The sequence below is a fragment of the Littorina saxatilis genome, linkage group LG9 (genome assembly GCF_037325665.1).
Source record: "Littorina saxatilis isolate snail1 linkage group LG9, US_GU_Lsax_2.0, whole genome shotgun sequence".
Taxonomy (NCBI): Eukaryota; Metazoa; Mollusca; class Gastropoda; order Littorinimorpha; family Littorinidae; genus Littorina; species Littorina saxatilis.
In genome coordinates this window covers 20,956,891-20,977,240 of record NC_090253.1, presented here as the reverse complement: position 1 = coordinate 20,977,240, position 20,350 = coordinate 20,956,891, and the positions used below count along the sequence as shown (strand labels likewise).

Sequence of the window (20,350 nt, the reverse complement as noted above, 5' to 3'; positions counted from 1 at the left end):
GACTTCGCCTTTCAAAGGTGATTGTGGTGAACCGCCACGCTGTCTGTCTCTGTCGCGCCGTTCACCCCAAATTCCCGTTTCTGAGGTACTATTTTTAGAATGTCACTGCGCTGTCCAGAACGCTTCCCTTGCACCCGTAAAGTTGTTCTTACTGTCAAAGTGAAAAGGTCGAATCAATTTATAGCCACGCAAAAAATACACTCACCTATCTCTATATATTTATAGATATAGATATACATATTATATATATACGGCTTCTCTGTGTGTGTGTTTGTGTGTGTGTGTGGGCAAAAACCTATGTATTATAGAGTTCTGTTTGTGATGGGGTCTAGCGGCTTTTGTCTGTCTGTATGTTCTGGCATGTGAGAAGCCACAGCAGATGATATAGGGCTAAGAAATAAGCTCAAAAATTCTCAATCCCGTTTGACAGGACTTCGCCTTTCAAAGGTGATTGTGGTGAACCGCCACGCTGTCTGTCTCTGTCGCGCCGTTCACCCCAAATTCCCGTTTCTGAGGTACTATTTTTAGAATGTCACTGCGCTGTCCAGAACGCTTCCCTTGCACCCGTAAGTTGTTCTTACTGTCAAAGTGAAAAGGTCGAATCAATTTATAGCCACGCAAAAAATACACTCTCACCTATCTCTATATATTTATAGATATACATATATATAGATACGGCTTCTGTGTGTGTGTGTTGGTGTGTGTGTGTGTGGGACTAAAACCTGTTGATTGTAGAGTTCTGTTTGTGATGGGGTCTAGCGGCTTTCGTCTGTCTGTATGTTCTGGCATTTGAGAAGCCACAACAGATAATATAGGGCTAAGAAATAAGCTCTAAAATTCTCAATCCCGTTTGACAGGACTTCGCTTGCAGAGGTGATTGTGATGAACCGCCACGCTGTCTGTCTCTGTCTCGCGATTCACCCCGGCGAAGCCGGGTATTCCTCTAGTCTATATATATACGACTTGTGTGTGTGTGTGTGTGTGTGTGTGTGTGTGTGTGTGTGTGTGTGTGTTTGTCTGTGTGTGCATGAGTGTGTGTGTTCGCGATGCACGGCCAAAGTTCTCGATGGATCTGCTTCAAATTTGGTGGGCATATTCAGGTAGACCCCGGACACAACCTGGTCGGTGAGAATTTTCAACACGTGCTCTCAGCGCGCAGCGCTGAACCGATTTTGGTTTTTCTGTTCATCTTCCCAGATCCATTCCCAGTAACTCTTCCTTATCTTCTCCAGTGTTTTGCGTTTATCTCCCTTCCTTCGTGTGGCGTCAATCCATATTCCCGTTACTATTTTTAGAAGGTCACTGTCCACAACGCTTTCATCCCGGCGAAGCCGGATATTCCCGTTACTATTTTTAGAAGGTCACTGTCCACAACGCTTTCATTCCGGCAAAGCCGGGTATTCCTCTACTTCTTCCCGGCGAAGCCGGGTATTCGGCTCTACTTCTTCTCGGCGAAACCGACGTATCGTAGATCGGACGCCATGAGGTTTATGCCCTGTCAAGTCTGTTAGTCTTCTCAGCTTCCACTGAGCATTTCCTTGGTGGGACTGATGGGTTGTATTGTAAAATTGGAATAAAAACAAACTCTGAAAATTAAAAATATAAAAATTATAATCAAAATTAAATTTCCGAAATCGTTTTAAAAACTATTTAATCTTATTCCTTGTCGGTTCCTGATTCCAAAAACATATAGATATGATATGTTTGGATTAAAAACACGCTCAGAAAGTTAAAACGAAGAGAGGTATGTACAGTAAAGCGTGCTATGAAGCACAGCGCAATCGCTACCGCGCCAAACAGGCTCGTCACTTTCACTGCCTTTTGCACTAGCGGCGGACTACGTTCAGTTTCATTCTGTGAGTTCCACAGCTTGACAAAATGTATTAATTTCGCCTTACGCGACTTGTTAGGTTTGGTTTATTCATACTAAGCGACGCTTGGATCCAAACAGTTACTGTCATACCAAGTGACGTGCCCAACTTGTGTTGAAGTAATGTCTTTGGCACTGGAAGTAAGTCAGTAGTGTATGCATGCAATGCAATGCTGTTTATTACTCATTATAAATAATATACCCTTGCTCCACCATTGTTGGTGTACTTGACTTGTCACAAGCGTATGACCGTGAATGTTACTTTGGAGTTATTGTCTTTGGCACCTCCAGAACGTTTTGCTTGCTTGTTACGTTGTTTTATTACGCGTAGTAAGATATCTGTCATAGTTTCGTTCTCAGACGTCTACTCGGTACAGGTCTTGGCACAGTATTTAAGAGACATCCTGGCCTGAAAGCAAAATCTGCACTTGATGACTTGTTTCGATATTTTGCACCTGCAGGCAAGGACCCAACAGGATAACACGGTATACCTCTTGGAGTTTGACTAAGTCTATGTAGTATGTCTGTGTCTGTGTTAGATAAACAGACAGGTTCACAGTATACAAAGAGGTTTTTTTTATTTTTTAAACACCATTAAACTACACACACAAAAACTGACACAAATATGATCAACAACAACACTGCTTTCTGTCATTCTGGCAATGCCCGAAACTGTTATTTCACCGCTGAGATACACAAAGAATACGTCTGCTCGCAGCTTTTGAATCCCCATAGGAGGTGTACTTATATATTTTCTTTGGCAGCTCAAACGAAGGAAAAAAGGAAAAAGAAAGAAGAAGATGAAAGAAACGTGTATACATACATAGTTTGACTGGCAGCTGCGCTGTTGCCATTTTAACTCTTGTATTTCTGTGTGTATTTTTCGCTTTTTTTCTGTAGCAATGCACACCCAGTTGTGTGCAGTGCAAAGCCCGCGGTACCTTTCTTATGTCAGTTTTGCAGAAATGCTTCACAAAAATTAGGAAAGGATTCAATGTTCTACAACAACTGACGATATTGGTGTATTTCATTCTGCACAAATACACAATTTCTCGCTTTAATCTCCTTCTTAGATAGTTTTTTCTTAAGCCTTTATTACCTATAATGACTTATGTTACTTTAGTGTTTATAACTGGCTGTCGTTGTGTCACTGTCATTGTTTACGTTTTCTGTAAATAATGGACACCTCTTTGAACCTTTTCCAAACACTCCACGGGGGTGTCTTCTAACTATTTCAACAGAAGTACCATGTTTAAGGTACATTTTCAGGTGTATATACGGCCAAAATAATGTGTCAGTAGTCCCGTGGATGATAAACAGTATAAGATATAATTATCACACTGGGATGGTTAAGATTTTTGTGTTCTAAATATGTTTAGCTCCATGAGTGACTCGCGATAAATTATGTCCTTCTTGTCTGTAACTCCGGCATTTTCTTTGATTTTTTATATATATTTTTTTTATTGTTTGTTGGTCCATCACATATGTCATCACATATTTTTTAAACACTGTTCTGTACATCTGCATCAAACGACTCTGCCTCTAGGCGAAGAGCAAGCGGTACACAATACAACACATCGTGTGCTAGAACTAACATGTTGCACGTGCGAACACTTGAGTTCCACAGAAGTGACAAGTGAATGAGGGGCCAACCTACCTCCGACCACTTGTAGGGCTGCACTTTTCACTGCTCGCATTGTCTCTGGCGTCTTGGCGCTGACAATTGTCTGTGGAAAGTTGAGAAGGTCAGACTATTTTCTGGAAGAGTTCTCCTGAAACCCCTACCCCCACCCGCCCCAGTCCCGCCCCAACCCCTCCTGTCCGTGAAACACTTCTTTCTCCACCTGAAACTCCCACGTACACTCGTGTTTTCTGCACGAGTGGAATTTTACGTGTATGACCGTTTTTTACCCCGCCATTTAGGCAGCCATACGCCGTTTTCGGAGGAAGCATGCTGGGTATTTTCGTGTTTCTATAACCCACCAAACTCTGACATGGATTACAGGATCTTTTTCGTGCGCACTTGGTCTTGTGCTTGCATGTACACACGGGGGTGTTCGGACACCGAGGAGAGTCTGCACACAAAGTTGACTCTGAGAAATAAATCTCTCGCCGAACGTGGGGACGAACTCACGCTGACAGCGGCCAACTGGATACAAATCCAGCGCGCTGCCGACTGAGCTACATCCCCGCCCCAGAAATGTGTTGAAGATGATGGGCAACATCCACTATCAATTTATATTGGATTAAGCGCCTGGAGCCAATTGATGGGACTCGCGCTATAGAAAAGTTATTTATTATTATTATTATTATTATTATTATTATTAATGTGATGCGTAAGTAAGCGTATTAAACTATTATAGTATTATAGTATTATAGTATTATAGTATTATAGTATTATAGTATTAATCCCCAATGAAAACGTTAATTTCTGTGATTACCAGCAACTCACAACAAAACGGCCACAACAGAAGCTCTGATTAGGCGACGTGTTTATCTCTTAACTCCGCATCTTGTTTTCTCAGCGTGTCACGTTATCGCCTTGAAACCACTGTGTTTCTGTGTCTGGAGTCAGGAGATAATTTATAAGGCGTTGAATAGGTGTACAAAAGCCTCCCTTTTCCTACGCGTCAGAGACTGATTACGTGAACATGAACTTGCTGTTACTCTGCAATAAAAAGTTATTTTGTGACAGGTTGCTGGAAGGTGATGGAAGGAAGAGGCTGATGGAAGTGCAGGAGGAAGATGGAGAGGGACTTGTGTGTGTGTGTGTGTGTGTGTGTGGTTTTTACACCCCCGGTATAGGGGTGTGTATAGGTTTCACTCGATGTGTTTGTGTGTTTGTTTGTGTGTTTGTGTTCGCATATAGATCTCAAGAATGAACGGACCGATCGTCACCAAACTTGGTGAACAGGTTCTATACATTCCTGAGACGGTCCTTACAAAAATTGGGACCAGTCAAACACACGGTTAGGGAGTTATTGGTGGATTAAAATTATACAAGGACTTATACAGGGACATCTTCATGGTCAAAGGGAAATAACCATTCTCACTCAGTCACTGCCACCAACTGAGAAGGTTATTTCCCTTTGACGGGGGTGTTTTTCCTACCTCCTAGGAATTTCTTGTTTTTTCTGCCCCCCCGCTCTCTCTCTCTCTCTCTCTCTCTCTCTCTCTCTCTCTCTCTCTTTCTCTCTCTCTCTCTCTCTCTCTCTCTCTCTCTCTCTCAGATAGAGAATAAGAGGCGTGTGTGTGCATGTGTGACTGTCGGACGGAGGAGAATTAGAAGGGGAAGGGGGTTGGGGGAGTGGGGGAGAGAGGGTGTGTAGATATGTTTGAGTTTGTACGTGTCCAAGTGTCAAGTTGTATGTTCAGGTCCGTCTGTCTGTGTGTCTGTATGCCCGTCTATACCCCGTGTCTCGGTGCTTGTTCGTGTGACCTACCCCACCACGCCGAAGTGTGAGACTGCATGTGAAGACTAAGTGGATGGAGATAGACGATAAGAAGTTCACAGAGTAGGCTGACATTTTCAACTCGTGTCGGGCAGTCCTTTCGTGTCACGACGCAGAGTATTTTTGGGGAAGTTTTGGAAGATGTTTGTTATTTTGTGTTTTATTTTGAAAAACGTTCTCACGGGGTTGAACAGTGCCATTCATTGTTGCTTCTGCAGCTTGTCGTGTTAGACAAGATAAGAATGATTACAAGGCAGTTTATATCAGTTCGTTATCTTGTGATACGTCTAGCATTTATGTTTATTTATTTATTTTCTTTTTGAGTCGACGGTTCTGTTTGCTCACCGTTGTGACTTGTCTTTATCTTTTATTTATCATTACTATACTCCCAAGTACAGCCGCACTCGCCTAAACGAAACACGCTTAAGCAAAAAAAAACTCGGATATCAGAAACCAAAACCAATTCCCCGCCAGACCCCCTTCTTTGTAAGACTATTTCTAATTCGGATAAGCCAAACTCTGTCAAAAAATAGCTAACTCAAACACGGATATCTCAAACGTGATTTTGACAGATAAGCCAAACTCAAAAGACTGTCGGAGAGACCTTCTTTTTATATTTAGTCAAGTTTTGACTAAATATTTTAACATCGAGGGGGAATCGAAACGAGGGTATGGTGTATGTGCGTGTGTCTGTGTGTGTGTCTGTGTGTGTGTGTAGAGCGATTCAGACTAAACTACTGGACCGATCTTTATGAAATTTGACATGAGAGTTCCTGGGTATGAAATCCCCGAACGTTTTTTTCATTTTTTTGATAAATGTCTTTGATGACGTCATATCCGGCTTTTCGTGAAAGTTGAGGCGGCACTGTCACGCCCTCATTTTTCAACCAAATTGGTTGAAATTTTGGTCAAGTAATCTTCGACGAAGCCCGGGGTTCGGTATTGCATTTCAGCTTGGTGGCTTAAAAATTAATTTATGACTTTGGTCATTAAAAATCGGAAAATTGTAAAAAAAAATAAAAATTTATAAAACGATCCAAATTTACGTTTATCTTATTCTCCATCATTTGCTGATTCCAAAAACATATAAATATGTTATATTCGGATTAAAAACAAGCTCTGAAAATTAAATATATAAAAATTATTATCAAAAATTTTTTTTCGAAATCAATTTAAAAACACTTTCATCTTATTCCTTGTCGGTTCCTGATTCCAAAAACATATAGATATGATATGTTTGGATTAAAAACACGCTCAGAAAGTTAAAACAAAGAGAGGTACAGAAAAGCGTGCTATCCTTCTTAGCGCAACTACTACCCCGCTCTTCTTGTCAATTTCACTGCCTTTGCCATGAGCGGTGGACTGACGATGCTACGAGTATACGGTCTTGCTGAAAAAGGGCAGCTACTTGACTAAATATTGTATTTTCGCCTTACGCGACTTGTTTTTTTGCTTAAAAAACACGTCAGGAAGATAAACATATTTCGTCACGGCTATAATTATCCTACGGAAACGAACACGTCACCTGTTTTTGAGTAGGCCAATGCGGTGAAACTGATGACGTGTAGAAGGAACAGATCTGTGTGAAGAGCAAATCTACCTGAGGAATGTATGTGCTCATTTTGAGCGAGTGGTGAAGATCAAACCACAATAAACATGCAGCAAAACAAAACATTTGCCTACAATCTATTTATCCTACATACGTGAGAGAGACACTCGTGAGATATTAATCGTTCAAATCACACGTGTGTATATCATGTAAATGAGGTCATGTCAAGTAAGTCTGGCAGGGACCTGTTTTTTCCCCAGCTTACGATGCCAAAGTCACCAAGACAAACGTCATTATCGAAGAAGAAAAATGCGCTCGCTAATTTCCCTCGATGAATTCTTTAGAACCAACACGCCACGCCACACTTTCCAGAGTGACTTTTCTTCGCTTTGACGTAATAAATTGCACGATGCTTTAGAAAAGATCGAGGTTCCAAAACAAGCGTCTTCAATTTGGCTGCCTCGACTACGGGACGTTTTGAGTAAAATACACGTAAGTACAGTATGTAGGATAAACAGAATACTACATGGCTTGCTAGCTGTGTCGTACCAGATTTACACTCGTTGCTTTTTCAAATAGTGAACAGCTCGCTTTCGCTCGCAGTTCAATATTTAAAATTAAAAAAAACTCGTGCAAATCTGGTACGACACAGCAAGCCATGTAGTATTCTCTATGTTTACGGAGATTTGATCTTGATTTATGACCACCGAGACAAATTGTCTAATTGTGTTTCTTTTCTTTCTTTAAATGGAGAGGGTTTCATTAAACATTACATTTATTATGATTTACTTGAAACCCCTTTTAACAAAAGCGTAGTTGCTTGTGGAATCTTTGGTTTTGTTTCTGAGATGTGTCACTGTTTTCACCATTTATTTTTACAGTTGGCTTTGAGGTATTAATAAAGCCCCACTGAAGAAAGCACTTGTAACTTGTCACTGTTTTGATCTTATTCATTTAAACACACACACACACACACACACACACACACACACACACGCAGAGAGAGAGAGAGAGAGAGAGAGAGAGAGACATTCAAAGTGATTTTACAACTTATCCTGAAAAAACTCGCTTAAGCCGAACTGCAGGGTAATTTCTCGGGAAAGATTTGGCTTATCCGAACTCGGATATGCACAAACTCGGATAAGCGAAACGATTTTTCATTCCCCGGGCGAGTTCGGCTTAAGCGTGTTTGACTGTATTAGTAGTCTCTCACTGTCTCTGTGTGACGTGTTTCTCTCCAAATATCCAGCCAACCAGAGGTTTCAGTAAACAGAACGTCAGCAGTGTGTCTGGGAATTCCAGTTAGTCTCATCATTCGCCGGTGGTAGAACTCGCGCACTACATCGATCCAAATAGCCTACGTCAGTGCCATAGTTAATTAGCTCCTTGTCATTAAAACAAGTACTTTTCCTGTAAGTATTTGACACGGTTCTGTAGTTGACAAGCTTTGGAAATCACCGTGCTAACAACATAGCTTTACCACACCTCATTACCAACCACGTCATGTTCCGCCTGTCAACTTGTCTGACTCTCAGCAGAGAAGAGTCACCAAGGGGCGCGATCTTGGGAATTCTGTCAGGAGTGGTCGTTCGTCAATGACCTGTTTAAATCTTGACTGCATTTTCGGAGACACATTTTTTGCCTATCCCACTCTCCCCTCTTCCACACCCTCCTTCTCTTCCTCTTCTCCGTGTCTTTATGTGTCAGTCTGTCTTCCTTTCTGTCAGTCAAGAATGAAATATTCAAAATTGTTGATTTTTCTATGCTTCTTTTAGCTGTCTTTTTCGTTCTTTTTGTCTTTATGTCATTAATTAATTTCTTGCATTATTTTTGTTCTCATCTTTCCTGGAGTCAGATGATTTGTATCGTATTTCTTCTTGTCGTCCCTCTCTTTTTTTTTCTCCAGATTTTTCTTCTTTTTGTTGTGAATTATTTTTGCAGCGATCCGTCGCCTATCCCTGTATTGGCTGTAATTTGACACTTTAATGGCGCAGGAAGCCTTGTGTAGAAAGGACGCCGCTTGTCTTTCCAGCGAGCAGTTTTTGGGTTTCCTTGACGACCGGTGACGTCAAGAAGACCGTTAGGGAAGAGGAGAGGTGGGGATGGGAGGAGAGGGAGGTGGGGTGGAGGAGGGTAGAGAAGGAGTTTTGCTGGCTGGCTAACCGTGTGTCTGTCTGTCTGTCCATTTAATTGTTTTCCTGCGACTGTGTGACTGCTCTGTCTGTCTGTCTGAACGTTTCTGTGCCTTTCTCTCCGTCTCTCTGTCACTGTCTGTCTGTCTGTCTGTCTGTCTGTCTCTCTCTCTCTCTGTCTCTCTCTCTCTCTCTTTCTGTCTCTCTCTCTCTCTTTCTGTCTCTCTCTCTCTCTCACACACGCACACACACACACACACACACACGCACGCACGCACGCACGCACACACACACACACACACACACACACACACACACACAGAGAGAAGAAGAAGAAGAAGAAAATAACAAGAGTATGCTGCCAAAGGCTTGGCTAAAAACAATAACAGCTTCTTCAAACTTTGAATTAATCAGTTTGTCTCCACACTTCAGTTGAATCTATTTGGAAGAAATAATTTCCTCTTCTCCCCATACCCCAGCCCGCTGAAACTTATGAGTTTTCTGTAAAAACGACCTTAAAAATAGCTATTGTGATCTGTATGAGCGTTGAATTGAACCAAGCATCGCAGTATAATGGTGGACTGCAATATGAACACTTGAAAACGTTGGCCGCGAAAATTATGTATGAGTTGCTTGGGGGTAAAATTTAAATGAAACTATAAAGATATATATGAATGGTCTTATCTAACGCGCAATCTCATTTGTTTATATCTGTCTGTTCGGCGACATATTGAAGATGAATATTAATCTTTCTGTGCTGAAAGAGGATTCGCGATAGAAATTATGAACGAATATGTACACAGAACCATGTTCAAGTGTGAAGTCGACGTCCGTGTGTGTGTAGGGGAAGGAGGGGGGGGGGGGAGGGCGTGCCTCAGTCTCTCTGCCCGTCTGTCCCATTCTTTGTGGGTATGCGTGTTTGCATGATTAAATAGTGTTCCTGTCTGTCTGCGTGTCTGCTTGTCAGTCTGGTCTACCTGCCTGGCCGTCGGTCGGTCGCTCTAAGTGTTTGTGCGTATTTGTGACCGATGAATCGCACCGCAACACGGTGGCCTAGTGGTAAGGCGTCCGCCCAGTGAGCGGGAGGTCGTGGGTTCGAACCGGGTCATACCTAAGACATTAAAATTGGCAATCTAGTGGCTGCTCCGCCTGGCGTATGGCTGGTCCGGTGTCAGAATAATGTGACTGGGTGAGACATAAAGCCTGTGCTGCGACTTCTGTCTTGTGTGTGGCGCACGTTATATGTCAAAGCAGCACCGCCATGATATCACCCTTCGTGGTCGGCTGGGCGTCAAGCAAACAAACAAACAAACAAACAAACAAACCGATGAATCGCGAACGCCTCATTCCAAGACTGTGAATGACACTCCTGTTAGAGAAACCCACGAACGTAGTAATCAGGACGAGCGAACTTGGGTATGCGTTCTCACGCTAATGATTTTCAGTCTGCGTCAACTGCGCATAAACATTAACTCACAGCTCCTTCGCTGTTTTAAATGCGCACGTTGAGTAGCAGGGAAAAAAAATTAAGCTCGTTTCGTATCTGTGAGAAATCTAGACACAGCCATCGTCGAACGCTGAAGAAGGAGAAGAAGTATCTGTGAGAGATTTATGAGAGGAGGAGTGCCTTTTAAACTCTATTTAAAGCTTAGGGTTATTTTCGCTAAAGGCAGTTGGAGACAGTTATTTGAGAGAGCGAAAAGAGAGTGATTGAGCTGGTTAGAAAACAGTTGAGACAGAGGAGGAACTGAGGTAACTTTTCAGATTGATGGAGAGTTGAAGCGAGGGAGGAGGGGGAATGGGGTAGGTGGACTGAGGGTTGATCGACAGCGAGGCTTGAAGAGGCCCTTAAAAGGGAATAACGTTTCTGGGGACGACAGAATGCATGACGGCACTATTGCGGTAGTATAGTTAGTTTGTATATTTGTGGGTCGTTTTGTTGGTGGTTTACTTATACAAAAATAAGTCCTGCTTTACCACGCTTTTCCATCCATTGTTAAATTCTAGTGACATTAAAATATCTCATAATTGTCTGTGTCTCGTGTCCTATGTCTGCCCTGTTTGTTTGGATAAGGTTCAGTCGTCACCGAGAGACAGGTAGATTCGTTATGTACTCTCTCTCTCTCTCTCTCTCTCTCTCTCTCTCTCTCTCTCTCTCTCTCTCTCTCTCTCTCTCTCTCTCTCTCTCTCTCTCTCTCTCTCTCTCTCTCTCTCTCTCTCTCTCTCTCTCTCTCCCACTTCCTGTACCTCCCCTTACACACCCAACTTCATGCAACAAGCCCTCCTTCCATTCACAAAAGCGTTTAGCACTGAATCAGAAAATGCCAGCGCTGCACACCAAAGAATGATTGCGTGGGCGTGCATCAAAGGGGCTCCTCAGGTGTGCCGATTCACACCTGACATACCTGTCTTACCTGAGAATCAGGATGGCTGGCACTGACTGGCACCGGTTCTATAGAGTCTGTTCTATGTCATTGTGCAGTTTGAAGGGAGACACGAAAGAGAAAGATAATGATTCGGGGTGGGCGGTTGGAGGTTTTTCGGTCAGTTATACAGTCAGTGAATTAGGACTGAGGCGCGTTGGGTCTTTTGAGTTGATCCACCCGTTTGCTGAACAAGCTCTTTGATGATTGTCAAAGAACAGGCAGGCTTTAGTGGGGGTTGAAAGTGTGTGTGTGTGTGTGTGTGTGGGTGGGTGCGTGTGTGTGTGGGTGCGTGTGTGTGTGGGTGTGTGTGGGTGTGCGTGCGTGCGTGCGTGTGTGTGCGTGCGTGTGTGTGCGTGCGTGCGTGCGTGTGTCTGCGTGCGTGCGTGAGTTTGTGTGTGTGTGTGTGTGCGTGCGTGTGCGTGCGTGCGTGTGTGTGTGTGTGTGTGTGTGTGTGGATTGGATTGGATTGTATTGTGTCATATTGTTTTGTTGATGCAAAGAGAAACCATTGAAGATAACAAAGTTAAAACAGTGGAGGGTAGCAGTGTAGAAGTGCACGTTTTCAGATCTATGCGAGTATTTCCCACTATCCTGATTTTAACAACGAAAGCTAATTTTTCTCCGATTTTAGTGTGCACTTGAGACACCATGTGTTCGTTCTACGACCTGCATTGCCTAGGGAATAATCGGAGAAAAAAAAGCTTTCACATAACTTAGTCCCCCATTGCAATATTATAGAGATCCAGTGCAACATAGCGAGCTTTTCCAATCTTTCTTTTATGTAAGGATTGCAAGATGTTACCATAGTAAAGATGGTGAAGATGTGTGCACCAGCTGCGTTACGGATCTTTGTTTTTTTGGTTTTTTTGTATTTGCTCCGTCAGACAGATTAGTGATAGTTGCGTATGATATATGAGTCGTGTCCGCTTATTGATTTTTTTAACCAATGGCTGTCCTCAGCTGCATTTGATGCGGGCAAGCTGTTAACCCCTGAGGCGGATTGATGACAATATGCAAATGAGGGCGGATGAATCTGCCTGCCTGTTTCGATGACAGCACGTGAGTCGTATGGCAAGAACATGGCTTGTACCACGAAGCCTGAAAGGAAATGGAGGTTTGAAGTGGTGGATAGTTTGCGGAAAGAAGGCGTATTTCTGTGATTGTTCAGATGATATCTTTGATTTTATTCGCGCTCTTGTTACAAACGAACTTCTAAATATACGTCTGTGGATCGTTCGCCGAAATGCAACTTATTGCTGTGATGGTCCAGATAACTAAGGGTTTGCTCTTGCACTTGTTCTTCTTACAAGTTTACAAATCAGGTAAACATACTTTCGGCTGCATCACCAGAACAAAACAGATTTTAAAACTTGTGAACAAGCTTCCAGACAGGCTCACATTATCAGTTCACAATGTCTTAGTGTTTTGGTTATAATGCAAACCAGCTGATTGACGTAAGAGCCAGAACGTTTCGGAAATTGCTGGACGGGGTGTGTTGTTGTTCAATGATCTTGCTGTTGTCATGCTTGTCTGCATTCGAATGTCCTTGTGCGCACAGAGACAGTAAACTCTTAAGTCTGGAGTGTTCACACTGACACGAGACAATGCAAACCCTTGTTAAAAGTGTCAAAAGTTTGCATTCTTGCTGTAGACAAATGTCGATCAATATACGGCTTATCAGTCATATTATCTAGAAACTCGACATCAGGACTGATATGACAGACATAGCAATGCTTTTGGCATAAACCACCCAACGCAAGAAACCACGTCAGTATGCACCAAGCACCTGGAGGGTTGCATATTTCTTCTGACTCTACAACGTAACGAACATTAACAGCGAGAGACAGTGACTGTTCTTTGAAGCACACCGTAAACCATCGAAGCAGTAGATATCTTCTACCTAAGGTACCTACACTATCCATTTTACTACAGCTTATTTGTCCTCTCCCTATCATTATCCTAACAGACTAGAAGTTAAGCGTGGCAGCAGATCTACGGCAACTCCACAGGAACATAGGATAACAGAACTGTACACGCTAAACCCTAAACAAACTGCTGGCTTCTGTACAGGATCGCATTATCTGCCTGGGATGAACTGGCAGAGTCACCTGGAAAGTTAAGATGTCTGTAAAACCAAATGGCAGGTCAAGAACTTCCGATAAAACAGTCTGCTGACTTCTGGCACTGCCGGCAAACCTCCGATACTGGAGAGCGACGCCGAGGGAGATAATCAAATTGCACAAGAGATAAAAGGAGATAAGTTAATTACACCTGCATGCTGGGGTGTTTTCAGGCGCTGTTAGGAGTGACGTTGTTAGCTATGAGTGCAGGTTAATCTGATTTGTTGTTTGTTGTTGTTTTTCCTAGCTGATGTTTATGTTTTGGGTGGAAACGTCAAACAGCGTTGAACATGGCTAATGATGTTTTCTTAATCGGATCTGCTTTAGAATCCCCCACTCCCGCACACCACCTTCTCTCTCTCTCTCTCTCTCTCTCTCTCTCTCTCTCTCTCTCTCTCTCTCTCTCTCTCTCTCTCTCTCTCTCTCTCTCTCTCTCTCTCTCGCTCGCTCTCTCTCGCTCTCGCTCTCTCTCTGTCTGTCTGTCTCTCTCTCTCTCTATCTCTCTCTCTCTCTCTCGCTCTCTCGCTCTCTCTCTCTCCTCTCTCTCTCTCTCTCTCTCCTCTCTCTCTCTCTCTCTCTCTCTCTCCTCTCTCTCTCTCTCGCTCTCGCTCTCTCTCTCGCTCTCTCTCTCTCTCGCTCTCTCTCTCTCTCTCGAGTTTCTGCGGTGTCTGGCAGTGATTGCACGTGTGTTTGTTTGCCAGTCAAAACTGGAGTTTATTTTGCGGACCAACTGCACATTGCAAAGGTCGCCATGCGAGTGCACCACTGCTGCAGAGAGGGTGTGTTCGGGTGCAGCAGTCAGCAGGGAGGGAGAGCGAGAGTGAGGGGGGAGGGGGGAGAGAGCGAGGACCACGCGAGAGAATAGGATGGCATCAGTATAGAGACATTGTGCTTGCTACCGTGCGAGCCCGAGAAAAATGTCCCTCTTTCTCCTTGCTGCACTGGCCGCAAAACCCATCCGCGCGGTGGTGTTCCCAGACACATCGTACGTAGGGTGGCATGGTAACCTGACAGGTTCAATCTCCTCAGAAGGACAGTCAGGAACTATGGGGTAAGGGGGGAGGATAAGGATGGACAGTTGGCTGTGATACAAAAACAATGTCAGTTAGGCTTTGAGGGCTGGCTACAGGGCAATAAAACCATAGATTTGTTTCTATTGTTACAGTATTATGAAAGGAAATTTCTTTTTAACTTTGCACCGTGACCTTGAAGTTTAATTTGCCGACTTTAAGTTCGTCACACACGAACACACACACACACAATGTTGACACCGGAGATGCTGACATTATACAAACAGAGATTTGACAGGAAAGAGAGAGAGAGCGAGAGAGACAGAGACACAGAGAGAGAGAGAGAGAGAGAGAGACAGAGAGAGACAGCAGAGAGACAACAGAGAGATAGAACGACAGACAGAGAGAAGAAGAACCAGAAAGAAAGCGAGTGAGTTGCTTCTCCGGAGAGCAGCAGTCAACATGGCGGTGTTTAGTGCCTCATGGGAAGGGTTTATTTTCAGAAAATTGTCGGACTTCGGAATCTGAGAATTTCTCTGGTTTGACCTGGCCATTGGTGTCAAGAGACATCTGGGTAGCACGTGCCTCTCTCTCTCTCTCTCTCTCTCTCTCTCTCTCTCATTGTCCCTCCTCTCTCCGTCTCTCTCTCTCTCTCTCTCTCTCTCTCTCTCTCTCTCTCTCTCTCTCTCTCTCTCTCTTATGAAATTCCTTAAATGCACATTGTGTTGCATTCCATTCAATGTATTTCTGTATTTTATATGATTGAATTTATATTTTTATGTGCGTCTGTCTTTATGTGTTGTATAAAAGACAGGTTGGAAGAATAGGCTTTGCCTAAAACCTTTATCCTTTTGTAATAAAGTTCTGAGTCTGAGTCTGAGTCTCTCTTTCTTCCTCTCTCTTTCTCTCTCTCTCTTTCTCTCTCTCTCTCTTTCTCTTTCTCGCTCTCTCTCTCTCTCTCTTTCTCTCTCTCTCAGTCTCTCTCTCTCTTTCTCTCTCTCTCAGGCTCTCTCTCTCTTTCTCTCTCTTTCTCTCTCTCTCTCTTTCTCTCTCTCAGTCTCTCTCTCTCTCTCTTTCTATCTCTCTCAGTCTCTCTCTTTCTCTCTCTCTCTTTCTCTCTCTCTTTCTCTCTCTCTCTCTCTCTTTCTCTCTCTCTCAGTCTCTCTCTCTCTTTCTCTCTTTCTCTCTCTCTTTCTCTCTCTCTATCTCTCTTTCTCTCTCTCAGTCTCTCTCTCTCAGGCTCTCTCTCTCTCTCTCTTTCTCTCTCTCTCTCTCTCTCAATCTCTCTCTAGCTCTCTCTCTCTCTCAATCTCTCTCTAGCTCTCTCTCTCAATCTCTCTCTAGCTCTCTCTCTCTCTCTCTCTCTCTCTCTCTCTCTCTCTCTCTCTCTCTCTCTCTCTCTCAATCTTCCTCCCCCATTCCCCGAAACTCCTCCCCCAGTCCCCCAGACAGAGCTTTCTATTCATTGATTACAAGAGTAAAAACTGGAAATCCCTGCAAGGTTGCAATGCATAAATCCTCCTAAATATCGTGGCTGTCAGAATCGTCACCCAAAGCTAACCTCTATAATTCTGTCCAACATGTGTGACAACCTCCCTGCACACGCAAGAATCGAAGATGATTGCAGGAAGAGAAAAATGTAAAGGATACAGTTTCATTTAGATGTTGCGAGGCTACTGTTAGAGAGAGAAAGAGAGAGAGAGAGAGAGAGAGAGAGAGAGAGAGGGGAGGGAGGGAGGGAGAGAGAGAGAGAGAGAGAGAGATAGAGAGAGTGAGAGGGAGGTAGGAGATGGAAGAGATTCAGAGAGAGAGAGAGAGAGATTCAGAGAGAGAGAGAGAGAGAGATTCAGAGAGAGAGAGAGAGTGGGAGGAGATGGAAGAGATTCACAGAGAGAGACAGATTCAGAGAGAGAGAGAGAGGGAGAAAGAGAGAGAGAGGGAGAGAGAGATTCAGAGAGAGAGAGAGGGAGAGAGAGATTCAGAGAGAGAGAGAGAGAGGGGGGGGAGAGAGAGATTCAGAGAGAGAGAGAGGGAGATTCAGAGAGAGAGAGAGGGAGAGAGAGATTCAGAGAGAGAGAGAGAGAGATTCAGAGAGAGAGAGAGTGCGTATGTGTATTGTGGGGGTTGGGAAGAGGAGGAAGTTGGGCGGGCTCAAGCTCATGGATTTGTTGCCACCTAATCAAGGCATGATGTTAACGATGACCTAATCAAGGCATGATGTTAACGATGACCTAATCAAGGCACGATGTTAACGATGACCTAATCAAGGCACGATGTTAACGATGACGTCACAAGATCATGCCCTGTACGAATGTGTTTTATGACTCTCAGAATGTACTTGAGTAACGTTGGGATAAAACAAGTTCAACTTGCAATACGAAAGACAGACAAATTGCACGTGCTATAAATCATACCTGGCAAAGATGATGAAGTCATTAGCAGTGTGAAAGAAACCGCACAGGTAAAAACCGCTACAAATTTTGCCCCACAACGCTGCGGCGTGTGTGTGTGTGGGGGGGTGGGGGGGGGGGGGGCACGTGCGAGCGTGCATGCGTAATTCTTCAACCTGTTCACTGACGTACAAAAAAGATAAATGAATTTTTCTTGAAATAAAATTGGGCTTGAACAGCATATAATATACGCGATCACCAGTAAACTACCGTGCCACAAATATGTCCACTACCATCAACCACATGCGGTTTATTTTCAACAGTCCGCATCTCAAAGATGGTTGCTGCTGCTTCTAAATCGTTGTACAATAGTAGATTCTTTCCTAACCCTGTTTACGAAATGTACACCACCCCCCCACCACCCCCATCGGAGGATGTTTACCTGAGCCCGTGGGGCTGAAGAAAGAGGACTGTTTACACCTACTTACGGCTGTACATAGGTGTGTGCCAGATAGGCCTTTCAGATACCTTCCTTCCGGCATACATGATGGTGCAAACCATCACTGATCCTTCAAGACCTTTACCTGTGTTAAAGGGAATCCTGTCATTTGAATACGCACCAGAAATTACTTACCGGGTTGCTTTCTGTGCTGAATGGAATTTTTTGTACATGATTTTATCGTTTTTTTTGTTTGTTTGTTTGTTTTTTTGGTCTTATCATACTGTGAAATGATACCCGTGTCAACGATCATTCCTCGTCAGTGCACGCGTCGCACAAATCGCATACCCGGCTGGGGTAACTTCAGAAGCAGCATTTAGCAAACACTGCTGCTTTTTCTGCACTCGGCCTTGGAATCCAAGACCAAAACTTTACGTCATCATGTAAACTTGCTCTGAGAAAGGAGTTCTCTTTAAATCTGAAACTCACAGGTGGCTTGCCTATCAAACTCAGCTTTGACTGGTTTACCGGTGAGAAGCGAGACTCGGCTCCTGGGGGTGCACTTGAAGCATCTGCAATAGTCATCTGAATTATGATTTTGACTGCTGCAGCGCAGCTTCAATACGAGAAGAAATACATACTCGGTGGTTAGATCTGTGTGATACAATGAATCAGGTTTGCCAGTTTGTTTTTATCAAGAGCAAGACAGTGGTGCAGGCGGGTCAGAATATAACGATGTTGACTTCAGATTTACCTCTTTGCTACTTTTTTGATTAATTTCTTTTTTAAGCCTGATGAAATGTTCATATCAAGCTAGAGAGTGTTTTGGTTTTTTTCTGTCTTGTGTGCTTGCATATTTGTAAAGAATTAACACAAATTAAAAAGTGGCCTGGGGCCACTCCGAAACATTTAGTGAATTCCATTCGATAGGGGCTATCCACATTCAAGGATTAAAAAAAAAAAAAAGTTTTTAACGTAGCCGGAAGAGCGTAATGAAAGGGAGATTATTCACATCAGTTCTATTTCTCAGGTCTAGTTAATACCCTTATTCGGGTGTATTTGTGGAACAAGAAAGCCGTTATACCCGCTGGTGAGGAATAGATCCTCTCCCTCTGATGGTGGTGCTCGTGAACCATTAATGAATCTCCTGCGGTCTCTACATTTACTCCCCATGACATTAATTTTCCTCCCTAACTTTGCTCCCTCGTTCCGAGTTCTGCGGTTTTACCATTAGACATTTTATTACACCCCCGGTATAGGGGTGTGTATAGGTTTCACTCGATGTGTTTGTGTTCGCAAGTAGATCTCAAGAATGAACGGACTGATCGTCACCAAACTTGGTGAACAGGTTCTATACATTCCTGAGACGGTCCTTACAAAAATTGGGACCAGTCAAACACACGGTTAGGGAGTTATTGGTGGATTAAAATTATACAAGGCCTGGTATAGACGGACACCCCCGTTGGTCAAAGGGAAATAACCATTCTCACTGCCACCAACTGAGAAGGTTATTTCCCTTTGACGGGGGTGTATAGTTCCTATCGGAGGAATTTCTTATTTTTGTCTGTTGCCTTTTTGTTCCTCCTATTCCCCACCCCCACCACCTACCTCACCTCCGTTTCAAGTTTTTTGGGCCCATGTTTGTGCAGAGTACCGTTAAAAATCAGTTTAGTTGCCCTGTAATTACACTAGGTGACCACCGCCCACCTCCCCCCCCCCTCTTCCCCCCCCCCCCCCTTCGCGCATCCAATGCAGCACAAATAACATGGGGAGTTCGTATTTTATCCACTCGAATGTCTATTTACTCCGCCTTTCGTAATTTTACAGTGAATTCTTGTCTTGGTTCTAAAGCAAGCGGCAAACGGTAGGGGGGGGGGGGGTGCGGGTGGGCTATTGGCGGTAGGGGGGGGGTGGTGAAGGATGGGGACGACGAGCGCCCTCTATCTCTCTTCCCCTCTGTCTCCCCCCCCCCCCACCCCCCTCTCTCAAGTCTCTCTCTCTCTCTCTCTCTCCCTCTCTCCCTCCTGGTTCCAAGATTCACATTTTCTCAAACTCCACCCAGGCTTGTGTAAACCATCCCACGACACCCGTCTCGCTTCACACACTGAACAAGGTCTGATATTCCACTGCCTTACTCATCCTTCTGTAAACCATCCCACGACACCCGTCTCGCTTCACACACTGAACAAGGTCTGATATTCCACTGCCTTACTCATCCTTCTGTCTGCTGTTCCTTGTCCAACACACCGGTCTTCCAACAAAACCAACAGGGAGGCTGTCTCACGTAGTCACACGGTTCCTTGTTTCCCCAAGATGATTTCTATAAACTCTCACCAAAGATCTACTGGAATAGCTTTGCTTTCACTCGCTACGTCTGGGGAGTATTTCGGGAAAGATGTGTGCTTTTAGGCGTTGATTTGGGAGACTTTTGGGTTTGTAGACGTCGATTTGGGGCAGATTCGTGCTTTTAGGCACAGATAAAGTCTCGTCTGCTGAAAAGCTGGAAACAGACGAATGTTTACATAATTATTTGCGGGGAGGAGGGTGGATGAAAGTGGCGTGTTACGAAAATAAGGCGCGGTTTGCGCAACGGACACAGATCGAGGGGAAAACTAGGTCGTCTGTGTATGTTTGCATGGTATAGGGTGCATTCAAGTCTGCCAAAGGGCTGATATTTATAGGAATGATGGTTTCCGATGTGCATTGTTGGGGGGGGGGGGGGGGGGGGTCGTTAACGTCTGGCATTTGCTTCTGTCAGCGTCAGCGGTTTTTGGTGTCTTTCAGCCTGTGCGTGTCATTTCTGTTGCATAACTGATAAGATGATTGTTGTTATTTTGTGTTAGGCAATATCAGAAATTGTAAGGAAAATAATATAGCAGAATGCGACACAAACGCATGAACATACGCACTGGGGGGCTTATGTCACGAACAGTCACAGACAAATGCACACACTCACACACTC

The 20,350-nt window shown here is 43.9% G+C and overlaps 2 protein-coding genes and 1 long non-coding RNA gene across 3 annotated transcripts in view; 2 read left to right on the top strand and 1 right to left on the bottom strand.

The window, feature by feature from the left end:
* Positions 1 to 20,350, bottom strand: part of LOC138975582 (protein N-terminal glutamine amidohydrolase-like) — a 570,098-nt gene that overhangs the window by 485,874 nt on the left and 63,874 nt on the right. The window lies entirely within an intron of this gene.
* LOC138975573 (matrix metalloproteinase-17-like) overlaps positions 1 to 20,350 on the top strand; it is a 96,350-nt gene that overhangs the window by 32,770 nt on the left and 43,230 nt on the right. The window lies entirely within an intron of this gene.
* On the top strand, positions 1,644 to 7,792 carry LOC138975588 (uncharacterized). Its single transcript, XR_011458689.1, has 2 exons — positions 1,644 to 1,748; positions 6,600 to 7,792. It is a non-coding gene; the product is annotated as an uncharacterized lncRNA (long non-coding RNA).